A 14,360-nucleotide genomic window follows, 5' to 3' on the forward strand; every position below is an offset into this window, starting at 1 on the left:
ATATCAATTGTGTTAATGCGAAAAAAGAATTGGACACACAGATGATTGAGAGATATATCGGTAGAGTGATAGTCACGGGTAAATGATAGATGTATCGATGGGTTAGTAAATAGACATACACATAGACGAATGATAGATACATAGATTGATATACAAACAGATGAATTATAGACATATAGATAGGTACGGATTCATATACAAAGAACGTTTTCAGATGATGTATCGTGAAACACATCACGTGGCACATCGAAAATGCTTTATACAAAAAACGAAAAAAGGAGAAAAAGATAAAAGAAAAAATGTGAAGTTCTTGGTAAGTTTGCCTGCAATGAGTAAAAGCTGCAGGCGCCTGATTTGTCCCGAGCTAGATACCCAGGGGTAACGAAAGCTGAAAGGATAATCAATGACTGAGAAACCTCAGCCACCAGAGAGGCTGTCATTATAAAGATCATTATCAGTGCACCTCAGATTTACGTCCCTGGAGGATACGAGGGGAAGGATGCTCTGTGTGTGTGTGTGTGTGTGTGTGTGTGTGTGTGTGTGTGTGTAAACCTTGGTATTGAGAATTCCTGGACTAGGACAATGAGCGAATCTTACTACATTTAACATATAAACTAATTGAAATGTTAATGTTTACGTTGTTCATAATGAGGGAAACTCACTCAGAGCAGTCAGAGTGAAGCAATTAACTATATGTTAGACAAAGTGAATGGCTTTTTTCAAATGAGTGAAAATCAGATCAAACTAGTTTTTGAATCTAGATATTTCTAAACATTTTCTCTGTGTAAAGTAAGGATAGGGGGGACTAGGAAATTCTTTCAAATGAGGTGTGAAACATACAAGCAAGCAAACATTTCTTATTCTGTTTGCCAACGTAATCTTCAATGACCTTTGATATAATCTTTAATGACCTTTATGCGCCAGCTCTGTCTATCCTTCACACTCGAGATGCCAACATCATGCAAGTCTGAAGGCTGTTCAGATCAGGCTTTGATCATCCTTGGTGTTGAGAATCTTAGTGGAGATTCCGTCCTCATAATTGTCTGACCATATACATCTATATGTCTGTGTATGAGCGTAAATTCCCTCATGATCCTGAAGGCAGTGATCACACAGGTTTCGACCTTAAGATTCAAGGTATAGATGATAGCCACTAATGGCCGAAGTCTGAGCTGTGAGTTGGCCCAGTTGCTTGAAGCCAACTGTAACTAGTAGCAGTTGAGCAAAACGGACTTTGTCTCGCTGTAAATTAGAATGGAAGAGGAACACATCTTTGGCCAATAATGCCGAATGGTGTGTCCTCGCGATATCTTTCGCAATTCTCGACTTAAACCGGGATGATAGTCAAATCTGATTCGCTATCTTACGGGTCATGTAATGAATCATGAGAGACCCCTTAACATCTTAAAAATAGAGGCTATGATCTCGCTGTCTTCGGGTTTCGTCCAGAACTTCCTGGGGATCAAAGGAATCTGGCGCTCCATCGAGTGGAATTCCAAACTTCGATTTTGCGTCCCTGTGATGGATTCAGGTCTGATCCCCTGTAACCAGACGAGAGAGAAACTTGGCGTTGTTGACTTCTTGCACTTTTAAGACCCCGAGGCAAACCTCTGGTGTCAATTCTAAGCGTGAGGATTTCTGGGAAGTCCCCCGTCTTGCCGAAACTCTGGACAACTCCCAAATGCTCGTGGTTACAACACGTCCTTGTGAAATTCCAATTCCATTGATTTCATCAATTCTAACGGACCACAAATTAAGTTCACGACTTGGTCCACTGCCTTTAAGAGGGTCCACGGTTGCTTGACCGGGGTTCATCCGCAAGACTCGCACTCTCGCCCTTGTTACTATGGCATATGGTGGGCCCCCATCATCATACATGGCCAGCTAATGTTAACGGATATCTGTTGTGCTTACACACACACACACACACACATACCTTTACGATACTATGTTGCCTAGTCATGAAGAAAACGGAAACTTAGCCCCTTCTTTCATACTTTGTTTACAAGGAAATTCTAATCACTTCCCCTTCCGTACTCTTACCACACTGAGGGTAACTGTGAAGAAATATTTAGTTAATTCTTGGTCTTGTCCAGCAGGTAAGGTGATGAAGACTTGGGGGAAAACGAATCGGTTGTTAAGTACTGTCACCTGAAGCATTTTCTTATTCAGATATGCTGGTCTCGTGTTAGTGTTTATCGAACATCTTTTTTGTGTGGGATCGAAGATTTGAAATCGAATTGCACCTTGAAGGTACAGAAAGAAAGTTATGTAGACCCCTTGAGCACGACGTTACGACCTTTAGGCATAACGGCGTGACCTTTGACCTGAACCTTCCTTCCTGTCAAGTCGAAGCTGATGCCATGATAGCCATACCAGTGTTCAGATGGTTGGCAAACTACGCTCTTCTTAGAGCCATTGGATATTGCAATTATGAACGTTAATGATTAACATTAATGTGCGTCGAAATGACCTCAAACTTACATGGTAGATTTGATATTATAATAATCTTACATGATTAATTGATTCTATATGAGAAGGTTATTCATTACCCAAATCCTGGCTATAGAATTTTCTATCTAGGAAAGTTTACAGCTATATGCGTATATAAGGAACGCAAAAAACACATGTTTTTTTTTCTTTCGTGACTAGAAAGGTCTCATAAATCATGAGATACTCACTTTGTGGCTCATTACTGGTTAATTAATCTCTCTCATGACGGCCTGGTTAATTACCTGAAGTACAGTATAATTTGTGTGATATTTTTAGGAGGGCTGTTAGGCCACATATGGCCAAATAGGCCCACTGATTACTGTGGTCCTTTTAATTGAGTTTAGCTGGGATGATGTAGATGATTCATCTGAACAAGGAATTATTCGGGTCATTATTTCTCTTTCCCGGTCTATTTTTCGTTCATTAGTATATCTTCATCAGATCTAACTCCCATTATTTTCAATTTTCAAAAGATATCTATTCTGATTATATATATATATATTTTTTTTCTTTTTTTTTTTTTTTTTTTTGATTTTCCAAAAGAAGGAACAGAGAAGGGGGCCAGGTGAGGATTTTCCCTCTAAGGCCCAGTCCTCTGTTCTTAACGCTACCTCGCAAACGCGGGAAATGGCGAATAGTATAAAAAAAAAAAAAAAAAAAAAATATATATATATATATATATATATATATATATATATATATATATATATATATATATATTATATATATATATATTATATATATATATATATATATTGCAGAAGGTCACAAGGAGAACGAGACATAGCTATGTATGTGTACCTTCATGCAACTTAACCATCCCTCCTCACAGCTCAGACTTGCCTCGTCCTCCTCGCCCTTTCCTTCCCCACTGCTTATCATCTGTATCGGAACTTCAGCAACCTCCTGCTTGCTCGCCGCATCAGGGATAATGAGGAGCTCAGGGAGGCTCCTGAAGTCATTTCGACCAGGACTTCTACGGGATTGGCTTCAGGAACTTCAGGGACATATTGATCGAGTGCATTCAGGGAGGGTGGAGAGTCTACTGAAAAACTAGAGTAGGAAAATTCATATGTATACATCTTCATCTTATAAGTTGGCAGATTTTATGACCTCGCCCCTGCAGGTGTGTGTGTGTGTGTGTGTGTGTGTGTGTGTGTGTGTGTGTGCGCGCGCGCGCGTGCGTGGTTGAGTGTGATTACTACTAGTTTGTTATGGGGTGAGAGTTTAGCGTTCGTGTTGCCCCGTCTCTTAACTTTGTGGATATATGAACCATATCTTTACTCCTATGTATGTATGCATACACACACACGCACGCACGCACACACGCTTGGCTTAGGCTGGGGTGTGTGTGTGTGTGTGTGTGCACACAAACCACACCTCTCCCCACAGTCACCAGATACACAGGCACAATTTCACGTCAGCCTCTCCAAAAGACTTTAAACTTCGACTTCTGAAGGATGCAGTTCCTTCAGGAATCACTCCAAGGGTGTTTTTCCCAGGGCATTATGACGTGCCTGTCCCACACATCTTCCTGGTCCTCGGGGCTACGATTGTCACCAGCATTTTAAAACCCTCGACACTCGTACTGCACTTCTTGTGGGGGGGTCTGAGGTGAGCAAGGAAAAAAGATGTGGACAGTTCAGGAGGGTGTAAAGCCCCACACGACGCAGGCGAGGCAGGTATTACGTCCTTTCTGTAAGAGTCTACTTGCGTAGCTGGCGGTGTTGTAGGGTGAGAGTGTATGAGAAAGGTGAATGAATGAATGTATAGACACCACAGATAGAATAACATGAGAAAGACTTAAACACTATCCTGTTTCCAGATCACTGATAAAGATTATAGAAAGTACTGGGCGTAGACCCAAGCTTTATATAGCACCGTACTTATGCTGAATCGGTAGGATGCTTGTCTATCTAATACAACTCTGACTTGTTTGATTCCGCCTGCTTGAAGGTACAACCACGAGTGGAAAAGTCATCGTAAGTGAGGCTATACCATCCTCAACTGCCGGAAGAGAATTGATACACGTAAGAAAAAAATAAAATCTCGCTTCTATGAACTCCATCCTGTCCCGGCTACTGAACGTAACGCAGCCTTGGAGTTACATGAGCCCACTGGCTGAGTGGAGGTGAGGTGCTCCTGGCGTTGCATAACGCTAATACCACGCGTTGTTTCCTGTCGATAAGCAAGTCAGAGATGGACACTCGCGCTCGATTTCCTGTGTCCTGAGATACACGAGTTTACCCAGTCATCTTTTACACCATAATTGAAGCTTTTCTGGAAATCTATTTGTAATCTTGGTCTATTTTTCAGTTGGAGTTATGACCATAGAACCTTGTATTGGATTACTAGATTATTCTTCTGAGAGTTCACTAATTCTGCTGCATCTCCCTCCGTAAGGGGGACATGTATATTGCTTTCGTTATGTTCTATCGTATCGGCTATATTTTTTTCGAATTAGTCAACAACAGAATGTCATGCATTCATTTTCTGGTCAATTGATATAAAACTTCTCAGGCTTAAGCTTGGCTCAGTAGCCCAGAAACCTGTATTCTATTTTTCTTTTCATTTTCTTTGATATTATAAGGTCAGAGGTCAATTAAGCCACAAGACATAACAGGTTTCCAAGTTTTATCGTTTACGGGAACCGGAGTTAATAGTGCGTTCACTGTTATGTCACCCAGAGGGAAACGTAATGCATTTATTAAGTTTCATTCTTTTTTCTTGCCTCACCGTAGGTCTTGCCTCACTCTGGGTCTTGCCTCACCCTGGGTCTTGCCTTACCCTGGACTTTGCCTCATCCTTGGTCTTGTCTCATACTTATTTTCCTATCTCTGAGTTCTGCCTCACCCTCAGTCGAGGTTTACCCTGAGTCTTGCCTCGCTCTGATTATTGCTTCACCTTGTCATGCTTCGCTCTGGGTCTTAAACCTCGCCCTAGACCCTGTCGAGATTTGACACAAAGCTCCCTTGCTGTGACTCTCAGATACTCGTCAACTGCTACATCTTAAAGCATTGTCCTGTTTACCAGTATTACGCTTAAGTTTATCAAAGTTTGCTGATCTAAAATTTTTCATGAGTTCCTGTTCATCAGAGCAGAAATGTATGTATGGTAATGTCTGGTTACCTTTATCGAAGTGTTCGTCGTAGTTGACAAAATCTATAGCAGTTTTACGTCGCGTTGGATCATGAATCACTCGTTTGGAAAACATGTCTGAAATCGATTAATAATCTTCCTTTGTTAAGAAATCCCTTTTAGTGTTAGGGCTGTCAGTTTCCTGCAAATATTGCTGCTTTGTTTTTTGATAGACATGATCTTGGTAGAGTAATGTCATTTTCCTCCCTTATTTTTTGGCCCATTTACTACTAAAACCATTATTTTGGTTATCTAGTTTTCCTGTTCGATATACAGCGTCTACGTTTGTAATATATTGTCTGATTTCCTTTAAACTCTTCATTGAAATAAAACATACCTTCGCTTCCTGCCTTGTGTAATATATTATTACTGAAAACCTTATATCCAATGAATGATTATTTACATTATCTATCCAGGTTTCAGTTATGCTTTTCTAACATCATATCAGCAGTTGATCCATTCTGCCTCGTAAGTTTCTATGTTTGTGGTATTTGATCAAACTTCAGTGTTAATCAGCAAACTACAACAACCTTCAGAGGCAATTATCAGGACCTTAGTTTGAGCGCTCCTTTGACCTGTCTCCCACGCCAAGTCCGACCTTCCCTTGACCCTTGGGGTCTGACCGGCTCCTCCTGAACTGACCACTACCGCTTGGTCGACCTCTCCTAACCTAACTCGACCTTCATCGTGCAGTTGCATTCATTAATTCGTATGACGGTAGACTTCCTGTGCTTAATTGACCAAGTCCACACTTGAACTGACTAAACATTCGTTTTCTTTTTGACAAACACTCCACCACATAAATGGCCCATGCCAACCCTGGCTAACTGCACGCCCACTCTTGCCAGACTTATCATGACTATAATTGTTCCACGAATCTATACATCTAATCCACCTCCACAAGCACACAACTACTCTGAACTCTTGTATATGTACGATACCTTCTTCTTTAAGCTATGTATCTCATCCTCGTATCTTAGAAGACGTCCTATTAAGACAGGCTTCCATAAGCTGGCAAATGAGAGCACTATATCTACCTAGAATCGCTTCTGATCCTCATCGAAACACGTTGTTTGCCACACTCGCACTCTCCTCAACGGTGATTCCGATCGCATTCTGTACTTTTGTGTATAAGATCCTCTAGCCTAACCCCCCTGGGTAACACATTCTCCTCCTGTTTATGATGGTACAGCAAAATTCTTTTGTTCAGATGCCTGACGAGAGGGTCGCCGTCTCGAGTTAGATTGGGCTATATATATGAACGGGCCAGATTTGTTGAGGTAGTGGGTGAAATAAGCTGATACGTGAGAGTTATGGCGTGAGAGAGCGGGTCAGTCAGAACCTTGCAGACCATGTGGAAGAATCGATTTGTACTTATAGATGGCGCACGACAGATCCTTATACTTTGGAGATGGTGTGTGTTCGTTTGTTTTTTGGTCTTTGGTTCGAATATTTTGTAGTATTCATTACCATCACTGCAAGAGCCTAACTCGAGACAGTGACTTGAGTTACATTAAGTAATGATGAGACTCTGGCAAGATTAAGACGTCCATGCCTAGATGCATGCACATTCGGATGCAAACACGTGAACTTGGCCAGATTCTCTGTCGAGGATTGCTTCGAGCAAGCTAAACGTGCCGATGAATACCAATTCTAAAACTTCCAGCGGATTCTTTTTCTTTTTTGTCTCTCTCTCTCTCTCTCTCTCTTTCGAGAGAGACAGAGAGAGAGAGGGTACTTATCAACACGTTAAGTGCTTACTGCGAAATCTTGCGGAAAGGCAGAGCTAACTTGTAGCGCTCACTGCTGGAAAATCTAGGGTTACGGAGAACAGTTCTCATGAGTTACGTGATGTCGAGTGTTGTGTGTGACGTGGAGAGATTGTATGTCTGTGAACTGAGGGGACCATCAGCCAACGCGAGGGTGAGGCAAAAAAAAAAAAAGGACAGCTACCTGGGCCCAAAGGAGTGGCACTTGGAGACTAGTGACCCTCCTTCGGCACGAGTGGGCTTCCATACCACAAGCACACAGACTCCTTATCTCACATACAACACTTGACAACACGTATCTCACACGGCTCGTTCTTCACAACTGTCTTTTCCTGTGGTGAGCACTACGCACTAGAACTACCTTTTTCGAGAGAGGCCTTGTTGTGAGTTGGCGTAAGTGCCTGCTTGCGCTCTCTCTCTCTCTCTCTCTCTCTCTCTCTCTCTCTCTCTCTCTCTCTGTGTGCGTGTGTGTGTGTGTGTGTGTGTGTGTGTGTTATACATGTGTGTGCAGGCACACGAACTCCTACGACGGCCATGCGTGACTCTTTCTGATCAAGTTGTGAAATATATCCTGATCAAGGAGACACATAGGCCAACAACATACCTGAGACTCCACCATAGGTTAGGAAAGGGGAGGGAAACAATGTGATTGGACAATATGTTTCCAACGAATGACACTCCTGGAAATAAAACCATCCCTGTGAGAAGCAAGTTCCTCATTTCGCTGGGAAAAAAGACTTACATTCGTGAGAAATAGATTCTTATTTCCCTGAGAAATATTCTTGTTTAATGTGAAAGAATAGATTATTTGCTGTAAGAAACAGACACTTGTCTACTGAAGAAGTATCATTACTTGCTGTGAGAAACAGATCCGTATTTACACTGTGAACAGACGCTTAATCACAGTAAAAAACAGATCCTTATTTACGTGAGAAAAAGCCCATTCTCTACCAATAGAAACAGACCCTTATTTACTGTGAGAAACAGAGCCTTAGTTCCCGTGGGAGACTGTCTTATTCAAAGTGGAAGTTTTTTGCCTCAAAATATCTCCTTGCTCAGAGTTATCACCAGAGATCATAACTCGCATTTACGTTTTGTGTTCGAGGATATTCGGGTCATTATAATCGTAATCCTAATTTAGTGCATAATTTTTCCATTCTCGGATCCTGAATAATATACTTTACATTTATGGGACAAGAAAAAAGGAAGATTAAAAGGTGAAGAAAGAAAAAGACTTGACAAATGTCGTATGTAAAGCGATGTGGCTGACTGGGAGGGGCAGAGGTGACAAGAGTGTGGTGGAGGGCAGAGGTGACAAGACTGTGGTGGAGGAGAGGCGTGTGGCGGAGGGCAAGTGTGTGGCGGAGGGCAGGCGTGTGGTGGAGGAGAGGCGTGTGGTGGAGGAGAGGCGTGTGGTGGAGGGGAGGCGTGTGGCGGAGGGGAGGCGTGTGGCGGAGGGGAGGCGTGTGGCGGAGGGGAGGCGTGTGGCGGAGGGGAGGCGTGTGGCGGAGGGGAGGCGTGTGGCGGAGGGGGGGCGTGTGGCGGAGGGGGGGCGTGTGGCGGAGGGGGGGCGTGTGGCGGAGGTGGGGCGTGTGGCGGAGGGGAGGCGTGTGGTGAGGGGCAGGCGTGTGGTGAAGGGCAGGCGTGTGGCGGAGGGCAAGTGTGTGGTGGAGGGGCGGTGTGTGGTGGAGGGCAGGCGTGTGGTGGAGGACAGGCGTGTGGTGGATGGTAAGGAGGGCAAGGGTATGGGGGTAAGGGAGAGCAGGGGTGTGATGGAGGGGATGTAGGACATGAGTGATGGTTTCTGTAGTAAATGGTTACCTCTACAGCTGCTGCCGTTGTAGGTGGATAGACTATCCTGCTACCTGCTCCCTCTCCTACTTCTGCTTGATATACCCTTCAAAACTGCTGCTTCCGCTACTCCTACTCCCAGACTTAACCTGCTGCCTCTGCTACTTCTACTGCCAGACTAGCCTGCTGCCTTTGCTACTTCTACTCCCAGATTAACCTGCTACCTGCTGCTTCTACTACGTCTACTCCGGCTCACCTGCTGCCTCTCCTATCTCTGCCGTCAGACTAACCTGCTAGTCTCTGTATTTCTTCCCTCGTGTGTTTTGCTGAAGGTTAACAGGAGCAACATATTCTACCGGTACCTCAGCCCCTCCTATGGCTACTCGGGCTGTTACTGATGTTACTGTTGTGTCTGCTGTAAAACCTAATGGTTTTACTGTTCCTTTTTTTTTTTTTCGTTGATACTGTTGCTGTTACGTGTCCTGTTGCTGCTGCTGCTGATGTATTTGTGAAACATTTTAAAAGTAACTTATCTTCTTGATAGTAATTTCTGTATTCATAGCATTATTTTTGGCCCTTATCTTATATCTTTTACGTTTGATTGCCTTTTTCACTTTATCTGTTCTCTTATATTTATGTATTGATTCGTTATTTGTATGTAAAGATGGGAAGGGATTCTTGCCTTGCAGCGTTATGATTAATCCAAATGGAACCTTAATTCATATGTGTAACGAGGCAAGTATAAATTGTCTCCTACATACATATTCCTTCTGCTCACCAAGATGCATTTCTTAACGAGAATCGGATCTCTAGTCCTCTTTTCAAACTAATTTTCAAATCATCGGACCAACCTTATCATTCTTTCACCCCCTATAGCTTTCTAATCGGTTTTTTTTCTCATATATTGATCATCTTTACTTTTGTGGTCGAATCATGGCACCATCACCGAAAACAGCGAGCCACTTACCGAAGCAGGATTCATTTCTTCGAACACTCCAAGTTGACTTGCCTCTTATCACTTCATCCACGTCATCTCCCCATATATTTCTTGACTTCCCCACATCCTTCGTCTACCTTCAGCAATGCTTTCGATAAGTCTGCCTAAGCTATAGGCTCTCTCTCTCTCTCTCTCTCTCTCTCTCTCTCTCTCTCTCTCTCTCTCTCTCTCTCTCTCTCTCTCTAGTCGTATTTCTATAGGCCTTCTTTAGTACCTTACCTGCTATACGCTGAATATAGTCAGTATTATCTTTGGGCGAAAACTTTCACCCGTGTCTTCTAAACGACTTCCCAGAACCACCACCCACATAATACTATCATTATCTTTTTGCTTTTTGATGACTGTGTGTATTCCCTCAATAATCACTGTTGCCAATAGGTCAAGCCACGCTCATAATTGCCCTCCCTAAGATTAGGTTTTGGATAACTGTTTAGGTTTTAAAACCGATGCCTGACGGCAGCGGCGATAATAAAAGGTTTAACCCGTCCCTATTTTTGAATATTAAAAGCCATTGTTGACTCCCCTGTAACAAAATGCTTTGTGAAGACTAATTCGTTGTTTATATCAGACAACATGCATATTAAGTAGGTCCATTACCATGTTACATAAATAATCATGCAGGTCACGTAAAATGAAGGGAGTCTTCATTTATGATAGAAAGAAATGAATTTCGAAATAAAAGAGCGAGAGAGCAAGGTCAAATGAAACGGTCAGGTAGGAAGTAGATTACCAATATGCCCCAAGGTGGTATGAGGCGATGTCTCCTTGGCACAGAAGGATCTTGATCCCAATATGACTCTTGTGATTTCAGAAGACTTCAGTAACTTCATTAGTATTAGTAAAACTGCACCTGAAATATGTATTACGATCTAACGTCAGTGTTATGGTCACTTTCGATGTAATGTGGTGTATTCAGCATATATATATATATATATATATATATATATATATGTATATATATATATATATATATAATCATTCTCTGATGCTGTAAAAGTTTAATAATACGCCAAAGAAATTTATACTTTTTCACTGATTGCGTATCTGGAGTACAAAAATCATATTTTCAATCATGAAAGACTTGCAATTTATCTTCAGAGTTGTATGAAAAGATTATTATATGTAAGTTCTCCATCGTGGAGGTAAAGGTGAAGGGCTTTACATCACGTATTCATATAACTTTCAGAGCCAGATTTCATCTATGAGAAATCAATTGATTCCCGAAAGCTGGATGTTGCCTATTGACTGGAGTAATTAATTTTTCCGAGGAGGGATGAAGGGAGAAGGCTGGAATTATATATATATATATATATATATATATATATATATATATATATATATATATATATATATATATACACACAGGACCTTTACTTCACTGTGAAGAGATGTTGTGTTTGCAACAATTCAGTGGTGATTTTTGTATATATATATATATATATATATATATATATATATATATATATATATATATATATATATATATGCACACCCCCTAAGGTGAGGTTAGTTATGATAGCTTAAATTCTAATACTGCCATCAAGCGACTGTTGTGATACAATAGACTTAACTCTCCCTTTTTTTTATCATTAAAAGCCATTGTTGATTCCCCTGTAACAAATTGCTTTGTGAAGACTAATTCGTTGTTCATATCAGACAATATGCATATTAAGTGAGTCCATTACCATATTACATGAATTACCATTCAGGTCAGGTAAAATAAATGGAGTCTTCAGTTATGGCAGATAGAATGGAGTTTCGTAATAAGGAATGAAGAAGGAAAGGTTATTTGACAGTCAGGTTATAGGTAGATTACTTACATACCCCCAGTTTTATAACATATATATATATATATATATATATATATATATATATATATATATATATATATATATATATGTATGCATCTATTTCTACGTATGAATGGAGGCACGACCTATCTATCTCTCTATGTTCATCTCTTAAATCTATCGAGCGAGTCTCTGGAAGGAATATATGAATAATGAAAATATATAAATATATATATATATATATATATATATATATATATATACAAAAAAAGAAATGAACGTAACGAAATATTCCTGACTGGGTGGCCGATTTGATGGAAAACATAGACTACAACAGAAAACGAGGAAAGTTGGCCCAGTGAATGGTTAGGTTTCCAAACATTTGTCCTTATGTAAACAGGCGCTGTGTACCTTACACATCCTGATGCTAATCCAGACAATTTTTTATAACGGAGTGAAAATGCGATATTTTCTGTTTTCATCTCTCTTGTTTTGCTTGACATGTTACGTTCATTATCGCGTAGGCTGAATTTGAGAAAATAAGTTGTATTGATTAAAGGGTCGTATTGATTAAATGATTATATTGATTAAAGGATCGTATTGATTAAATGATTGTATTGATTAAAGGATCGTATTGATTAAATGATTGTATTGATTAAAGGATCGTATTGATTAAATGATTGTATTGATTAAAGGGTCGTATTGATTAAAGGATTGCATTGATTATTAGGTAGTATTGATTAATGGTCGTATTGATTAAAAGGTAGTATTGATTAAAAGGTAGTATTGATTGAAGAATTTAGCCTGATTATTCAGCTTTATTCGTATAATGTGACGTAACACTTCGTTATGGAGTTCTTGCAACACATATTCGATAATCATCTTGCTGGTATTTACGTTTGTAGTAGATAGATAACAAAGTAACGACTGAAAATATATGGAAAGTACATACGACTCGTTTCAAGGATTATGTAAAACTCTCTCTCTCATGAATTATGATAAGGGATTAGGTACAGATACTTAAGATAAAGTTTAGGATTATATGAATTTGGAATCAAGTCTTGACATTGCAATTATTGGGTATATTGAATGTTGCTGAAATGACAGGGTATATTTTCAGCAAGTCATTACTATCAACCGTCAATGAGCTTAAAGATATGCAAGAAAGAATGATTATTGAGAATGTAAGTCAAAGTACTGTTTGGAAGAACGTTATGTGATGTTATATATATATATATATATATATATATATATATATATATATATATATATATATATATATATATATATATATATATATAATACGAATTCAAGCACGAAGACATTACAATTTATAACTGCTTAACAGATTTCTTCGTGACAGCGTCAATAGGGCATACAGAGGTAATCTAAGGAGTCGAGAAAATGGCTATGTTTTTTGAGAAAATGAGGGAAAAGAAATCAAATGATTGTGTATTCCTAAGTGATATTGCTTGATCGACTGGTGTCCTCCACTCTGATGGACGTGAGTGAAACGCCAGTCCACGAGAAGAGAGTGATGGCAGGTAGAGTGCGTTATACCGAGTGAAAGATTGTGTCTGAAGTTGTGGGGTTAAGAAAGAAGAACGACGACTTTCAGTTTTCAGTATCATAATGTAGGATTGGAATCAGTAGAACAGACTCCTATCGTATTATAGGATTGGAATAGGTAGAAGACTCTTAATTTGCTTTAGACATGTGTCAAAGTATATAGAAGTGTATATAAATACATATAGAGTTGGATGGGAGGCAATAGTGTATACTTGTAACTTCACTTGGGGAAGTGACTGTAAGTGTACTTAAGTAAAATGGGGTGGGAGAGGAGAGTCTGTCAGACAAGGGAGAAGAGTGTGTTATATGGCAGCCTCCCATAGGATACGTGTTCAATGGTCACTATATATATATATATATATATATATATATATATATATATATATATATATATATATTATATATATAATATATGCATACATATATATATATATATATGTGTGTGTGTGTGTGTATCATATTTGGGGGATGTTGCACCTGATATGTCTTGCTCCGATCCTGAAGATGATCACTTCAAAGACTCGTGAGATAATCTTGTAAAATAAGCTGTGATCATCCTGACACAGAAGCTAATCAACCTTATCATACCGTAATATCTCACACGGCGGATAATCTGATTTTGGCAAAATATTTCACACGAGGCTTTTAACATTTTCGAAATCATGATTCCATTTTGTGCGCCTAAATCAATCGAAAGTGTTTTTTTTCTCGATCTATTTTTTTCATAGTTTATCGGTAAAGGTGATTTTGATTTGCATTTCTATTGCTTTATTTCATCACAAATTTTCCATTATTTCAAAATACACTATTGGC

The 14,360-nt window shown here is 39.9% G+C and overlaps 1 protein-coding gene and 1 long non-coding RNA gene across 9 annotated transcripts in view; one reads left to right on the forward strand and one right to left on the reverse strand.

The window, feature by feature from the left end:
* LOC139766924 (uncharacterized) overlaps window positions 1–14,360 on the reverse strand; it is a 31,938-nt gene that overhangs the window by 15,034 nt on the left and 2,544 nt on the right. Inside the window, exon 1 of one of the 6 annotated variants that reach the window (XM_071695967.1) lies at window positions 10,919–11,031. The exons of the other annotated variants lie outside the window; for them this stretch is intronic. The gene's annotated coding sequence lies outside the window, so the exon portion shown is untranslated. Of the gene's footprint in view, window positions 1–10,918; window positions 11,032–14,360 lie in introns of those variants that run through there. 6 annotated transcript variants of the gene reach the window in all.
* The window catches only part of LOC139766925 (uncharacterized), a 162,316-nt gene that overhangs the window by 6,001 nt on the left and 141,955 nt on the right, over window positions 1–14,360 (forward strand). The gene's annotated exons all lie outside the window — the stretch shown is intronic.

Source organism: Panulirus ornatus, chromosome 58 (genome assembly GCF_036320965.1).
Source record: "Panulirus ornatus isolate Po-2019 chromosome 58, ASM3632096v1, whole genome shotgun sequence".
Classification (NCBI taxonomy): domain Eukaryota; kingdom Metazoa; phylum Arthropoda; class Malacostraca; order Decapoda; family Palinuridae; genus Panulirus; species Panulirus ornatus.